Source organism: Topomyia yanbarensis, chromosome 1 (assembly GCF_030247195.1).
Source record: "Topomyia yanbarensis strain Yona2022 chromosome 1, ASM3024719v1, whole genome shotgun sequence".
Classification (NCBI taxonomy): Eukaryota; Metazoa; Arthropoda; class Insecta; order Diptera; family Culicidae; genus Topomyia; species Topomyia yanbarensis.
Genome location: NC_080670.1, coordinates 30,321,086 through 30,336,888, shown reverse-complemented (window position 1 = coordinate 30,336,888; position 15,803 = coordinate 30,321,086). Strand labels below are relative to the sequence as shown.

The 15,803-nt window shown below is 35.1% G+C and overlaps 1 protein-coding gene and 1 long non-coding RNA gene across 9 annotated transcripts in view; one reads left to right on the top strand and one right to left on the bottom strand.

Annotated features, from left to right (window-relative positions):
• LOC131677221 (tensin-1) overlaps positions 1-15,803 on the top strand; it is a 659,813-nt gene that overhangs the window by 75,241 nt on the left and 568,769 nt on the right. The gene's annotated exons all lie outside the window — the stretch shown is intronic.
• LOC131677223 (uncharacterized) lies at positions 9,297-13,872 on the bottom strand. Of its 4 annotated transcripts, none has more exons than XR_009303304.1 (7): positions 13,658-13,872; positions 13,379-13,601; positions 12,359-12,552; positions 10,878-12,162; positions 10,655-10,812; positions 10,146-10,601; positions 9,297-10,082 (listed from the first exon to the last, which is right to left on the bottom strand). It is a non-coding gene; the product is annotated as an uncharacterized LOC131677223 (long non-coding RNA). The 4 variants fall into 4 exon arrangements; XR_009303303.1 differs by having other exon boundaries at positions 10,146-10,579; positions 12,379-12,552; positions 13,658-13,871; XR_009303301.1 differs by having other exon boundaries at positions 10,146-10,579; positions 13,658-13,869.

Sequence of the window (15,803 nt, the reverse complement as noted above, 5' to 3'; positions counted from 1 at the left end):
GTGACGGGGAGGGGGAAAAGTGTCGCTCGTCCGTTTCTTACCGAAAGAAGAATCGCATGATTATGGACCTTCGTTTTTGTGCAGAAAAATGCCACCAACCAGCTTGGCAGTAGTGCGAAGATGTCTCCGTATAGATAAATGTAGAGGGTCCAGCGAGGAGCGGAATACCTGCTTCTTGGTTGACTTAAGTGCAGGTTTGATAGCAGCTGACCTGGGAGCCATGCCGCAGCGTGTCCCCCTCGCTCTCTCTCTTTCTCGTTTGGCATTGTTTTGCGTTCTGTGGAACGTGGAACTTGTTTGGAATTCTTTGCCTTATTACGGAACCAGTAAGTGGTCTGCCGTTCGTATGAAGTGCTGCGATAAATCTACAAGAGACGAACCCACGAATTTTCAATTCGCAATGGACCGATTTGGTCCACCGTGATGAAATTTGCGAGTTTGTTGTTTGATGTCAACCCAAGTCTCCGGCGTTGAATGACGACGCTGCTATTGTCGTAAATAATGGATATAACCGGTTCAGTTTGGGTGAAGAAAATGAGGAATACAATTGCTCAAAAATTGATGGGGCAATAATGTAAGCCTTCACCCTACCGGTCGTAATGTATTTTGTAGTCAGTTGCATTTTTTTTTGTTTTTTTCCCGTTTGCTACTGTTGAAAGGACAATTGCTACATTCCACGTACGACGCAGGAGATGCTGCCATGCCGCTCCGGACAGGTTTTTTTGTTGTACGGACTGAAGTTGAAGCTGCAACCGGACCGGGTTGATTTATGTGGGTTTAGTATTTATTTATCGTGATAAGAATTCATCACCGGCAATTGGTGCCAGTTATATAGGTGAGGACATGGTAGCAGTTGTATATGGTGTTGGGGAAATAGTGAGCGTGGAGGTGAACTAACGAGTAGAATATATCAAACTGAAGGAACAATGGATCAGAGTAACTGTAGTGAAATCTGGAGAGACTCCTGGGACTATTTTGTAGCTAATGTATAGTTTTAAATCTTGAAACAGTAGTGTATAACCGGGAAACATAGACTTTGAATATAATATCTGGAATCTGATACTAAACTAAAACTAAAATTGCAAATATTTTATCTAGAATCTGAAATAAGAAGTTTGAAATCCAAAACCTAAAATCCAAAATTAAAAAGCGCAAATATAAAATCAATAGTCAAGAACCTAAAATTTCAAACCTATAACTTACAACCTATAATCTAGAACACGTTTTCTAGAAACATCAATACAAACAAAAAACTAAATTGTAAATAGAGTAACTTAGCAATAAAGTACAGACGAGAAGTGGAAAATGTGAAGAAAAAATACGCATAACCAAAAATATTGAAACGTTAAAGAAATTACCTCAAAATAATAAAGAATAAAGGGGAAAATACAAAAAAGTGAACAAGTAAAAGTTTACAAAAAGGTGAAAAGAGAAAAAAAAGAAAGCAAAAAGAACAATAATAAAATACTCAGAATGAAAATATGAAAAATAAATAGAATAAAAGAAAAATTGGACAGCTGGTGAAGGACAACACAATAAACCAAAAAAGGAACTCAGAAACATATAAATTATAGGAAATGTGACAGAATGGCCAAACAATAATCAATACAACTGGCAGAAAAATCATAGGTAAAAAAATCATAACTAAACAAAATAAACAAATCGACCAAAAATAAAGAAAAAAGAAAAAGAGGAGAGAATATACCATTGCGTAAAATATGCGAAATATAGTAAAATAATGAAAAGAAAAGATAGAATGAAGGAAAAAGCAAAAAAAACAGGCAAAATCTAAAAGAAGAAACAAATTAAATAAAAAATTAACTTAAACAAAGAAAAGATCAAAGAAGAAGAAGAAGAAAGCAAAAGGCAAAAAATCAATAAGAAGACAAGCCACAGAAAGATTTGAAGGTATAAGTTAAGAAAGCAAAAAGGCAAAGATAGAAAAAAATCAAAACAAAACATAAAACATGTAGCAAAGAAGAACGGAAAAAGTAGCGGGCAAAGCGAAGTTGGTAAATCAATTACCTTGTACGCAGCTCACCTCGGTTCGATTCCCAAGCACGCACATGGGGTTAATGATTTTTCTAACTAGAAAACAGAGGCGAATGACCCTATGGTCAAAACCTCTAGAAACAAAATAAAATAATGAACAGAAAAACGAAAAAATAGAGGAGAAATAAGCTACAAAATTAGAAAATAAAATACAGAAAAATGAAGCAAGTAACAGAACGGAACAGCAAAATAACAAAAAAAAACAATAGAAAAAATCAAAAAGGAATAAAATTAAAAATAAGTTAAATTTAAAGAAGCGAATACTGAAAACAGTAATATTGCAATATAACAATAATGAATAATAAGAGAAGGAACATCAAAAAGTAAAAATAGAAACGAAAGAAAAAGGACAAAAAAGAAAATACAAAACCTAACAAAACACGAATGGCAGTACACATCAATAAACAAAAAAGCAAAGGGTAAAAGTAAAATAAAACAAAAGAAGAAAAGCAGGATAAAAAAGTAAATTAAACATAAATATGAAAATGATATTAAAGGAAAAGCACAAAGAAAATAAATCAAGATAACATAATAGTAGAAATTAAAATAACAAGAAAAAACAGACGAAAAGAAACAGTTAAAGGTGAAACCAAGAGAAATAAATAGAAAGGAAAATGCATATGAAAAAATAATGAACCACAAGAATATGATTAAAGCAATAAACAGGAAATGGAAGAAGCAAATAGCGATAAAACAATGAAAAGGAACATCCAAAACTTAGTGAGAACGCACGCCAAAATAGCAAAAAAGATAAAAAGGAAAAAGTTAAGAAAGTATAAAAGCAAAACAAACAATAAAAGAAAAGGGGAAAACGAAAAAAAAGCTAAAGTACCAAGAAGCAGTAGGAGAAAGCAAAATAGCAAAAAACGTAATAGAAGAACGAAAAATGAATTAAGTGAAAAGAAAGCTGAAAAAAGAAAACAAGTTCAAACGAGAGAACAGCCCTAAAAAATATTCAAATAACATTGGGACGAAACAATTAAAAAATTGTAAAAAATAATTTGAAGGGAAAGAGCAAGATGGGAAAACAAAAAATACATTTGCACAAAAAGTGAAACGTTGGAAAAGCATTATAAAACGAAATATAAAAACCAAACTAGGAAAAATAATAGGAACAAAAAAATACTAAAGGAAAGCGAACGGAAAGATGATAAACTCAGAAAAAAGCAAACACAAAAAGTGGCTAAAAGTGCAAAGACAAATAAAATGAAGAATATACTAGATAGCAAAATAGTGAGCAAAGCAAAAGCCCTAAAGTAAAATAAATTTAAGAACGGGATTCCTATTTTGGAACAGTTAGTAAGTACACTAAAAAAAGGAAAACGAGCATAAAACCAAAATAAAGTAGAAAGGCATAAAAATATCAATGCAAGTTACCTGCATTAAATACAAAAATAAAAAAATTAAAGGGTTGTGTACAGGACACGACCACGGTGACATTAAAAATATAGCTTTTTTATCTATCACACATATCGACACACGTTCTTGTTCACTCGCCTGTTTTCATATGTTACAATTTGCTATATACCCTCCCCATTAAAACATAATTTATTTATTTATTTATTTATTTCGTCAATCAAATGTAGACTACATTATATAAATATTAATTGCTTATATACTATCCTGTAAACTATTTCTATGTACTATGATGCCGTAAAGAGTTGAAAAACTGTTTTAAACTTGTTCGGGGCATGGTAAGGTCAATACTTTCACAATGCTCGTTATACACAGCCATCATCTGGTTTAGTGGTCCGAATTTAGCATAGTCTGTACGGTGATGACCTATCGCGAACAAATTTCTATTGCGTAATTGACGAGTAGGAGCATATAAATTTAATTTTGACAATATGTAAGATGAGTCAATCGTTATCGTTTAGAAACGAGATCATAGCATAGTCCCGACGTTCTTTCAATGTTTGAATATCTATCAACATACAACGTGCTTCATAAGATGGAAGAGGGAATACTGTCCATCTTAACTTGCGTAGTGCATATAATAGAAACTGTTTTTGGATTGATTCAATTCTCACTTCGTGTTTTTTTTATGAATGGTGACCAAACAATACTACAATATTCTAAAATAGACCGAACATATGCTACGTAAAGAGTTTTAATTGTGTAAGGATCTTGAAAGTGATATCCGAAGCGTTTTATAAAATTAAGCATATTACTAGCTCTATGAACAATTGTGTTGTAATGTTCCACAAATTTTAATTTTTTATCTAAGATAACTCCTAAATCTTTTATTTTATCGCATTTCTGAACGGTTTGATTACCTAATGTAATTGACACGGAAGCCGTGATTTGTTTTCTGCTAAAAGTCATGAGATCACATTTTTTAACATTTAACTCCAGTAAACATTTACAACACCATGTATAAAAGATTTGTGTTTCATCGTGAAAAACATTATAGTCATTATTATTTCTAATTTCTAAAAATAGCTTCATATCATCCGCATATATGAGAATATTAATGTTTTTTAAAATAAGAGAGATGTCGTTGACATATAAAATAAAAAGAAGAGGTCCTAAGTGTGAACCTTGCGGAACCCCCGAAGTAACTTTAATTATATCAGATTTCATCTCATAGAATTTTACTATTTGCTGACGATCTGTTAAATACGACTTAATCCAATTGAGGAGTCTCATCTCGATTCCCAATTTTTCAAGTTTGAATATTAACATGGGAATGTCCAGCTTATCGAAAGCTTTGCTGAAGTCAGTGTAAAGCGCTTCTATATAATTTCCTTTATCCATGGCATTTAACGAGTAATCAACAAATTCTAAAAGGTTTGTACTAGTTGAACGGCCTTTAAAAAACCCATGTTGTGAATTTGTTATTTTATGTTTGACTTGGTTGAAAATGGTTTTATTTATGATGGATTCGAAAAGTTTGGGAAAGCAAGACAGAATGGCAATTCCACGATAATTGCGAATATCAGATTTTTTACCCGATTTATAAATAGGTATTAAAAAAGATTTTTACCAATCTTTTGGGAAAATACCAGATTCTAGTGACTTATTGAACAGCCAGAATAAAGGTGACGTAAGCTCAGTTGCTAAATTCTTTATGAAAGCAGGTGGAATTCCATCAGGTCCTGAGCCTTTAGTGGCATCTAGATCATTGAGACCAGACAAGATATCTTGAACATTAATGTGACTGACACCAACATCCCTTGAATAATCAGGAAAATAAGAAAAATATTCAAAGTCACGATCATTGTCTGAATAGTTAGAATAAGTTTCTTGAAAAAATGTTGCGAAGAGATTACAAATATCTTTTGAAGTTTCACCCGCTTTCCCATCTAAAGACATTTTTGATGGGAAGTTGCATGAATTCAACTTAGTTTTGATGTAATTAAAAAAGTTTTTTGGGCATGACTTGATCTCATTTTCAGTTTTTGCATTATATACAGTTAGTGCCGAAGAAATAGCCAAAGTTAGTTGATCACGAATGTTAAGGTATTTTTCCAAATTATCCTGATTATTGTGTTTTCTGTAAATTTTGTGAGCTTTTTGCTTCCGATTTTTCAAATTAATAATTTCCTTGTTGAACCAAACTGGATTTTTGGATGCATGATTTCGTCGTTTTTTCGTGAGTGGAACTTCCTCCTGTATTATTTGCCATAAAATATTATAAAAGATCTCCACTCCACATTCAACGTTCACTTGATTCTTTAAAAGGGACTGCCAATTAGCACTGCTTAATTTATATTTAATATTTTCATAATTTGCTTTTCTATAATCGAAAACGTCCTCGAAGTCACAATCAATGAAATTATGATTCTTGTACACAAAAATAGAGAATTCTATTGCTGTGTGAAACGTTTCATTTTTCCATAAGGGAGAATGAGATTCATCAACACAGAAATCTTCATTAATGTTTGTTAATAGCAGATCTAAATAACGATTGTGTTGATTTTTTATATGGTTTATTTGATTGAGTCCTAGCAATGCAATTTTCTCAAACATATATTGTAATGTTTCGTTATCACCAACGACAGGAAGTAGAATGCTCATTTTCAGAGTCAGGAATAAAATCTAAGTTGCGCTGATTAAAATCACCATAAATATGAACTTTGAATTCTGGAGGAAAATTAGAGATTATTTCTTCAGCTGCTTGAAAGAAAATCTCATATGTTGATTTGTAAGCTAGGTCCGGTGGAAAGTACACTGAGACAAAAATGTGGATTTCATCAGCGATATGTGCTTTAACCCATACATGTTCAAATTCTTTGAATTTTGGTGAGACAATAAGATCGGAATTAAATATAGATGAAACTGCGATGAGAACTCCTCCGCCTGACATTCTTTGGGTTAGTCGTAAATCACGATCATCTCTAAAAACATTATAGTCACTACCGAAAACCTCTTCACTTTTTATATCCTCATTCCAACTTGTTTCGGTACCTAGAATTATCGAAAATGAGGAGCCTAATATATTCTTATGGATTTCGTTCATCTTTACGGCGCTCCTCATTCTATTAAAATTTTGACAGTAAACCAAAATTTCAGTGGCTTTCGAAGAAGTTGGTTGTGATTCGTTATTCGTAAAAATATTGTTTAAAACTATTGTACTGTTACCAGTTGCGTCATGCTTGTCCTGGTCTGCCTCTGAGAAGTGCGTTAAAATTGGCGAAAACACGAACGTTCACAGGAGCAAGATGAACAATGATGTTTATTGTTATGGTGATTGTTGTTAAGACCATTGTTGTTTCTATTGCAAATGCTGTTTCTGTTGTTGTTGTTGTTGCTGTAACTGCTGTTTCTGTTTTCGTTGTGGTTGTTGTTATTTCTGTTGTAGTTGTTGTTGCTGTTGTAGTTGCTGTTTTTGTTGTAGTTGCTTATTCTGTGATTATTATTGTTGTTGTTGTTGTTACTGCTGTTAATGTTGTTGTTTCTGTTTCCGTTGTGGTCGTTATTGTTTATGTTGTGCCTGTTTCTATTGAAATTGTTGATGGTATTATTGGACTTGTAGCTGTTGTTTTTATTGCTATTGTTGTTGTTTCTATTTTGGTTGTAGTTGTGATTATTGTTATTGTTGTACTTATTGCGGTTCCTGTTCTTATTGCACTTGCTATCTTTGTTGTTGTAGTTGTTATTGTTATTACTGTTGATATTGCTGTATCTTGTACCCTGTTTTCTTCTCGATTTTTTACTCTTTGCTGCTTTATCTTTCTCTTTTTGTTGTTTAATGCGACGCTGTTTACGTAAGTCATATTCTGACCAGTCGGAGCGCCACACTCTTTTCGAACCAAGTGTGCGCCATCCATCTTTTGCCACTTGATTATGCTGCGAACCTGAGATAGCAGTTTTATTTGAAACGACGGTCAATTCGTCCATCAGACTGGGGGGAGACACCGCAGGTGTCAAACGAGCATTATTAACACTGGTTTCCAGGGTACTAATTGTCGCGGCAATTGCCCTTACTTCGTCTAAAATATCGTCGCCAACAGCGCTGGCTTGTGATTTTATTTCGTCAAGAGCATCACGAGCAGAAAACGACTGGTTACCGGTATGTTCGTTGCATTGAGACGCCATGTCAATACGCTTAAATTTTGAACTTCGCAGCATATTTTTTTTAGCTCACGAGTCAGGTCAGTTGTGAGCTCCACCACGTACTCCTCAATGCGCTTCCTTGTGGATTCCATAGATATGTTGAATAATGACGTTATATGATTTTTTAAAACAACGAGCTCATCGGCCTTATTGACCGCGTTGTTTTCCATAGTGCGCGATAATGTTGACACCGCATAATCAACTTTCGCGCAGGTGATATTATTTACATTAGTCACCGCTTCTTTTAGCTGGTGATCAATGTTATCGAACAGTTCACCAAATGCGTTCAACTTTTTGATGTCAGCAGCCATTCGAAGATTGGAATCCGTTTGCGTCTTGATTAAATTAAAGAGCTGCTCCTGTTGGAAAAGCACTTTACGTGTGTCAATCCCCGTTTTAAGATTATGCTGACAATCCGAGCATAGAGGAATCATAAAAGACGTGATGTGATGCTCTTGGTGCCGTTGCACTCCTACACAGGCCGCGTGATACGATTTGTTGCAAAACTCGCACTTCCATAAAAAACGATCATCACTAATTGAACACGATCGAACACTGCACGACATAATGCTGACTATTTTTTTTTCGAAAATCGCGCGCGGCTTGAATTAAATTAATCAAATAAATACTTGTAGCGTAGCGCCGTTCAACTACGTCTACTACCGGTAACGGTCGACTAAGAACTGAATTGAAGGTCTTTTAACGGTAATCTATTAATTAATCAAGTATCTCACTAGGTGATTGGCATTATTTGGCTGATCCATCTAGTAAAAATAGGCTGGTCTGTCCAGAAAATATATTCAAAAGAAAAGTTCCATATTGAGAGCTGTGATGAGGAAACCCACGCCCGCCAACGGAAATATACAGATTCTCCATAAAATATGAAATTTCATTTTCCATTTAAATTTTCAATAATGTACTAATGAACTTAAGTAAACAATCTTAAGTGTAAGTATTTCTTGATCGATTAGTGGTGGAAAAATGAAATTATTTGATAAATTACATTGTTATGCAACGTTCGCACTACCAGTTAAAACGGGTTTTTATGCTATCTTGGTGACATTTTTCTTGTTGCTAATTATTAAAACGTGTTATAACTCTGTAGTGTAAACATTGTATTATTAAACCAATTCTGCAGCGTTTTATGTTATATAGGTGTTTTATGTGGTAATAGGACTAACATAATTATATCTTCAGTACAGCGGTTTGTTTCATAATTTAAAACAGATTTATTTTAAAATTTAAATTAGTATACCCAACCGTATTTGTTGTATACCTTAAAACGCAATTACACTCAAAAAATAAATCATGTTGCTTTTACATGAAAACATATGTGAATCTCATCCACCGCACTTTTCACGTAAATTCTATCTGGTGGGCCGGTAAAATAAAACCAGTTTCAATATTTGATTAATCAGGTGATAGTTACGTATTTTTGACATAATTATTAACGGAAATTCACGTAACATATACATGAAACCAAACGTAACAATTATGTGAAACAAGTATAACAATTATTTGAAGCCAAACGTAATAATTACGTGAAGCCGTATATTGCAAGCAGGTATTCTAAATTATTACTCATTACAAAAAAACGAAAGCGGTTTACTTCGTTTTATTTAAATCTTTTATTGCAATAACTAAATATAAAATACATATTTACTCTTAATTATAAATTGTGCGCCTAGAATTGTAATTTTTATTGGTAAGATTTTTTCAACCTTATTTTATTTGAGTGGATTTGAATAATGAACAGTAGTTAACTTGAACATTGTACTAGCGAGATTCATTTTTTTGCCGCAACGAATAAGCTTATGGATTCATTAGTATGTCTTATGGTTTTCTTGATGTTGCAACTTTATGAACTTCGATTCGTCAGTTATATAAAATTCGTTACGTATTGCTATAAAACTCGTCATTCCTTATGCATTTGAAAATATTTATAAATCTTATTTAAAATATTGGTAATCTTGATGCAATTAAAAAAAAATGGTCGAGTTGCATGAAAATAAAATGGAGGCGCTATTCGCAGCGCTGAAGTACTTTCTTATCGCTAGTCGACTCGTGTATTGTATGAATATGTCTTACAATTTATTCTTTATTTTAGAATGTTGCTGCTGATGTAATAGTATCTAGAACTAAATTAACGGACTTGTGTTAGCCATACTGATTCTATTCATAAACTATGACCCCAAGTTTGACAGGAAGCGTACACTGAAGCTCCGTTGACTGACGATTCGTCAATTGAGCTGAACTAAATGCGTTGTAGTACCTGCACTAACGCAGGTATACCACACGTCAGTTACCATCAGCGACTCCGCTTGTTTCTTTAGCATGTGATGGCGTTTTTTGTTTGACTCATCTAATTTGCCGGTTTCATCCTTCTGTTGTTACAATTTCTTCAAGTCCGTGCTCTGTATCATGTTACAAATTTTCAGTTCCTTGAGAAAGTTTTAACTAAATATGGTTATCTGTAAAAGAGGGATAAAATAGTTGGAATGCATATCTTTAACTTATATGAGGTGTTTGTTTACCTGCACAATAGCACAACATCCTAATCTGCCTTGCAGACAAGAAATCCAAGACGATCACATTCCGAAGACCGTATGAGTACCATTCCAGCACGGGTTTTCAGAGTGGGCCATCACCGTTTACAATGTTGGATCTTGAGATCATCTCGCGGCTCTTGGACAATCCTACATACATATGTCGCTACTGTGGCATCCACAAACCAAGTTTTATTGTGCACCATAATCACAACTGCTACACTGCCGCTCTACGTATAATTGTCCCATGTGGATATGGAATCTCATAGCACATGGGACATTTATGCGTATAGCGGCAGTACATCGTGCTCCTATTGCCGCTAGCATGTGACACTATGTATGTCGACCACATTCAATGCATCTGACCCTAGATATCGAAATGCGTAGCTGCAAATTAGAGCTGGAACATTTTAATTGAATATCTGTGAAAGACCAAACAGAATGCTGTACAAAACTAAAGATTTCAAAATAACGGCCGTAGTATGTTGCTCACTTACCAGCCTCATTAACTTTCGCTAAAGGTTGCACCCCCATTCCGGTCGTTTGCTTTGTCAACATCGCTGCAAATGGTATTTAACAGTTCATTGCCAAGCACCATGTACAATACCGGACCAAAGAATTCCTCGTTACTATTGAATACCAAGTGAAGTAATTCCTACAGTGCAATTAGAGGTTAGATTTTGCATAATTATAATATTAACAGTGGAACATCAATATTACCTGCTTTTAATTAGAAAGCAAAGTTGCGACACCGCCTGCCAGTCCACGTTGAACGATTGCAAATATGAGTATCCACGTAGCACCATAAACCGTTGGTAAGCCTTTCCGGTGATACAGTGGTATCGGCCACAGTGTATGTAAGAAGAGTGACGGCTAGTGTCAAAAATCGAACAAAACTCGGCAATCTTATGAATAGGGCATAAAATTCCCCTTTCTTTTTGGGAGAAAATTCGGACGAGCCATCCCAGTAAGTCCAGCCGGAAAAAGAGTCGGAATTCTGGCTGGATCTATACTATTCCGGCTCCAGTAGCATCAGTGATGTTAATTAGAATCGGTTATGTTACTTGGAGCCGGAATACTCCGAAATAGCCAGAACCAGTCAGAATTTCGGTTCAATTTCTAGCTGTACTCTAATGAGACTCGACAACCTTGACCGTTGTAGTCACTCTTCGGTCCAGTTTTGTTTTGCTGAAATTTAATATTGGCTTGAAATCAACTAATAGTTTGGTGTCGTTCGGCTTGTGTTGAAATGTTCCTCGCTTTAGTTATTTTTTTTTATGTTTGCTTCATTTGGACCTTCAAAGGTGTAGAAGAGTTCCATCATATTTGTATTTGGTTCTACACTTTTTGCAGGTGCAAAAGATCGTTAATCTCACAAGCATACTTTTTGTCATCTAAGAAAACGACTCGGGATGATTTTTCATTATCAATCTTTTACATATAAACAGTGAAATATCATTCTAATTTTCGAGCAATTCTCGCATCTGTTGGATGATTTAAAGTCGCTTTTCTACGTACGCTTTTATCAATAGTCTCATTTATATTGAGAACGGATATCTCTAAATGATTTACACCTCCGTTGTAGCCAGTGGGGGCAAATTAGATGCATTTTAGCTTAACATTTTCCGCACACCAAGCAGAAATGACGTCGCCAAATCAACCAGCAAGTAAACATTCGACCAATGCACATCCGGACCAGTTATTTTTCCTCCACCAGTGATTTCAATTTCCTCCATGGACCAAACCATTACATAACGATCCTTTAATGTCATAGCAAAGCAAATTTCGATCTTGTATACTCTTGGAAAATATCGTTTATGCTATCTTGGTGTACATTTTCCACGTTTGTGTTGAATGTGTCATTCGGGCGGGATTCCAATCGTGTTTCGTAGAGTAGCGGTTATCATTCCACGCTTCAACAGAAACCGTAGTACTTCGAAACAGCGGTGTTATAGATGGCGTTCTTTTGCTGCAGGATGCTGTAATTTTCAAACGTCGTATTCAACTGAAAGTGATGAAATTAAGAAAACACTTGAAAAAATAACCATCATCCGTTTAAACAATGGAAATATTAGTATTTGGACGGTTTACTATGCTTATATCGTGTAATATAGGCAGTGATTATTTACACCGTTTCAGTGACGGTTCAGTTCCGTGCGCAGACACTAATATTCTAATAGTATTCTAACTAATAGTATTACCATTCAGAATCATCACCTACATTCTTGGATCGACTCGTGTCCCCCCAAGGAAAGCTTTCTGCCGGCGTGGTCATTGAAAATTCTCAAAAAGATCTACACACCACCGTTTGTTTCATTCATGATTAGAATTTCGCTATCAGCAGTACACAAACTAGAAAAACGTGTTCCGGTGTCAGCAACTTGTACCATGAAATCTAAAAATAAGGAAAGCATATTAAATCACTTTTTGTACTGAAAAAACCTTAATTACTACTTCTCTGTTTTTCTTCAAGTAACAAAACGGAATAAAAATAAAGTTTTGTTTATTACGGAGCAGAGCTGCCAGATGATATTGTTGAAAATCTGTATCATAGTTATAAAAAAACCTTTATTGGTCTGTATTTCAATAAAGCAAAAGAATTTTGATAATTCATGACAATTTAAAAGTTTGAAGTATTATCTGCTATAAATTCAAGTATTAAAAAAGGAATTCAAAATGAATAATTTTACGTTATCTGTACATTCCCGGTTCATTTTTTTAAAGGGTCCGCCAAAACAGCATCAATTCAAATTTCAAAAAATCTGTATGAATATGAATTGTGTAATGAAAATCTGTATTAAATCTGTAATCTATATCATGTCTGTATCTGCGCTTAAAAATCTGTATAGTACAGAAAATCTGGATAAATGGCAGTTCTGATACGGACCAAAAAAACGTCCACCTGTTATGTCCGGCTTGCTATCCAAATGGAAAGGAAGTAACACAGTAACAAATTATTTTCTCTGTTTGCACCGGAGTTCTTCCTGTTTCTCCTGGTACTGGATCAAACATCTTTACCCACTGATCAAATAAAACCGCAACAAAACAATAATCAAGAACCGTTCACTTTTTCGGTTTTTATATTTCTAACTAACGATAGAATCGGTAAAGAAAGGTAAGAACGAATAGAAAAGCAGGAAGCAAAGGGGTTCTCTTTTTTGGAAAGGAAGGAATGGGCTCGCTTATTTTGAAAAGGGATCCTCAGATCCCGATTTAGTTACCTTATTGTTAAACCGCTGTTCTTGGCCGCGTCTTTGTTTATCTTGCTTTGATTGGAATTAAAGGAAGCAGGGTTTACGTCAACAGGGACTATCTTCCATCACCTATCGTTGCAGTGAATACTTTCTTCAGGCTTGCTATTTTCAGAGGGTTCCTTGGCAACCGATTTCAACTTGGTTCCGTTTCTTCTGGTACATTTTTTTCCGTTGGCGGAAGTGGCAGCTTCTGCAATCGTAATTGTAAATGGTATTTAAGTGCTGCTAAATTGAAACTTTATTTACCTGCAATGCTAACATTGTTCGCCCGCTCATGAAATATCGCTAGCTGCCACAAAGAATAAATTTTCAGCCATCTTCTCGTTGCTTCACACAGGACATTCACGTGAACTGTGTTTTAACGTTCAACGTTGTATCACGTAAATGTGTGAATCAAATAATTCCTACAGGATTGTCAAATGTGTTTTAAAGGAATCACGTAATGCACGATGAAAGATGGAAAATATTCATTTACGTGAAAATTCAGATACAATCAAAGTGAATTATTTTTTGAGTGTAGAACTGTGTTTTAAATACATAGGGTAGGACAGATATTCTGACTGGTAAAATTGGGAAAACAATTTTAAGTCCAGTAACGCTTAAGACATGGCTTGAATTTGAATCGAAAAAGAACACCCGCTTCAACTGCTGCTGGGACGGTAAGTTCTGTTTTAAAATTTTCCGTTGTGTGCAGTACGAAACAAAAGTGTTTGAAATTAGAAAACAAAAAGTTCTGCTGGGAATGTGATTGTTTCCGATGCAATTACACTCAGATTTTTCACGCAGGGGATACAGGCCGTGTAAATGAAGACCGCGTAAATTTAAAAAAAAAACGCGTTAATGAAAACCGCGTAAATTTCAAAATCCGCGTAAAAAACCTGAGTGTACTCTCCTATATAAAATACTACGCTGCTGAACAGTGCAATAACTACAGAAGCACGTTGTCAGATGCCTTACTGATAAAAAACATATAACCGAAATATGAAACATGAAAACCAATTGGCTCTTTACCCTACGCATGCATAAAAATAAATATATTTTTTTCAAACGCAACACTCTTAAGCAGCACACACCGTATTGAATTAAATCCAAACCACCCCGCCCACCCACTTTGCAAATCATTCTGTGACACCATGCTGGTACCCGACAAATCCGCACACGGCCACCGCTGCCGAAAATGCATAGCGTCTACCGCTTATTGTAGTGCCCAGACGCTGCAGCCATGATCTTACCCGTTCGACATAAGAACAAAAACTGATTCAAACGGGTACGCGTCACCTCTATTTATAAACTAATATGGTATATGGTATATGGTTCAGGGTTACCAAAAATACAGAATAATCTGTATTTATACAGATTTTTCAGCCATTTTCAGACCAAGAATCTGTATGCACAGATATACAGATTTTTCCGTGTATGTACAGATATACAGATTTTTGAGAAATGATGTTACAAAAAGTATTTTTAGAAATATTTTTTTTCAGTTTCAGTAATACTTCCTCTCTGTCTCTCTCAGTTTGGCCCTCTATATTAAAATATATCTTCACTTTTGAGATTGGTCGCTCACTCTGAAAGGTAAAGGTTTGTAATACACTCAGGTTAGCACCCAGCAAACGCCTGGCTGTAGACTACTTCCAGAAACGTTAATTGTAATGCTCTGTGACTTTGTTAATTCTTTATTTTTTCGAAAATTCGACAGCTACATTGGTCGACTAAATGTTTATAACATTATATATAAACAAAAGTCATTAAATGAAGAAGATCATTTTTCCATTGTACACATCGATAAAGTTCCCGTCTTGCTGGAAATACGCGAACATGTTCCCTGTCCACAAGAAGGGTAATAAGCGAGACGTCAATAACTACCGTGGAATAACTTCATTGAGTGCAGTTTCAAAGTTGTTCGAGCTGGTGATTATGGAACCTCTTCAGGCTCATTGTAAGCAGTACCTAAGTGACGATCAACACGGCTTCACGTCCGGGCGGTCAACAGCGTCTAACCTGCTGTGTTTAACATCCTACATAACAGAGAGTATGGAACATCGTGCTCAAACCGACGTTGTTTACACCGACTTATCTGCCGCTTTCGATAAGATAAATCACGATATCGCAATCGCAAAAATGGAGAGATTTGGAATAAATGGTAGTGTTTTGCAGTTGTTTCGATCCTACCTCACAGACCGAGAGATAGCGGTTATCATAGGAGATTGTCAGGCCCCCACCTTCATTTCTACGTCAGGAATACCTCAAGGAAGCCACTTGGGACCGTTGATGTTTCTGCTATACTTCAATGATGTACATCTAGTTCTGAAGACTCCACGATTGTCCTTCGCAGATGATATTCCGCCTAATTCGGTCAATTGAAGATTGCAGATTTCTCCAACAGCAGCTT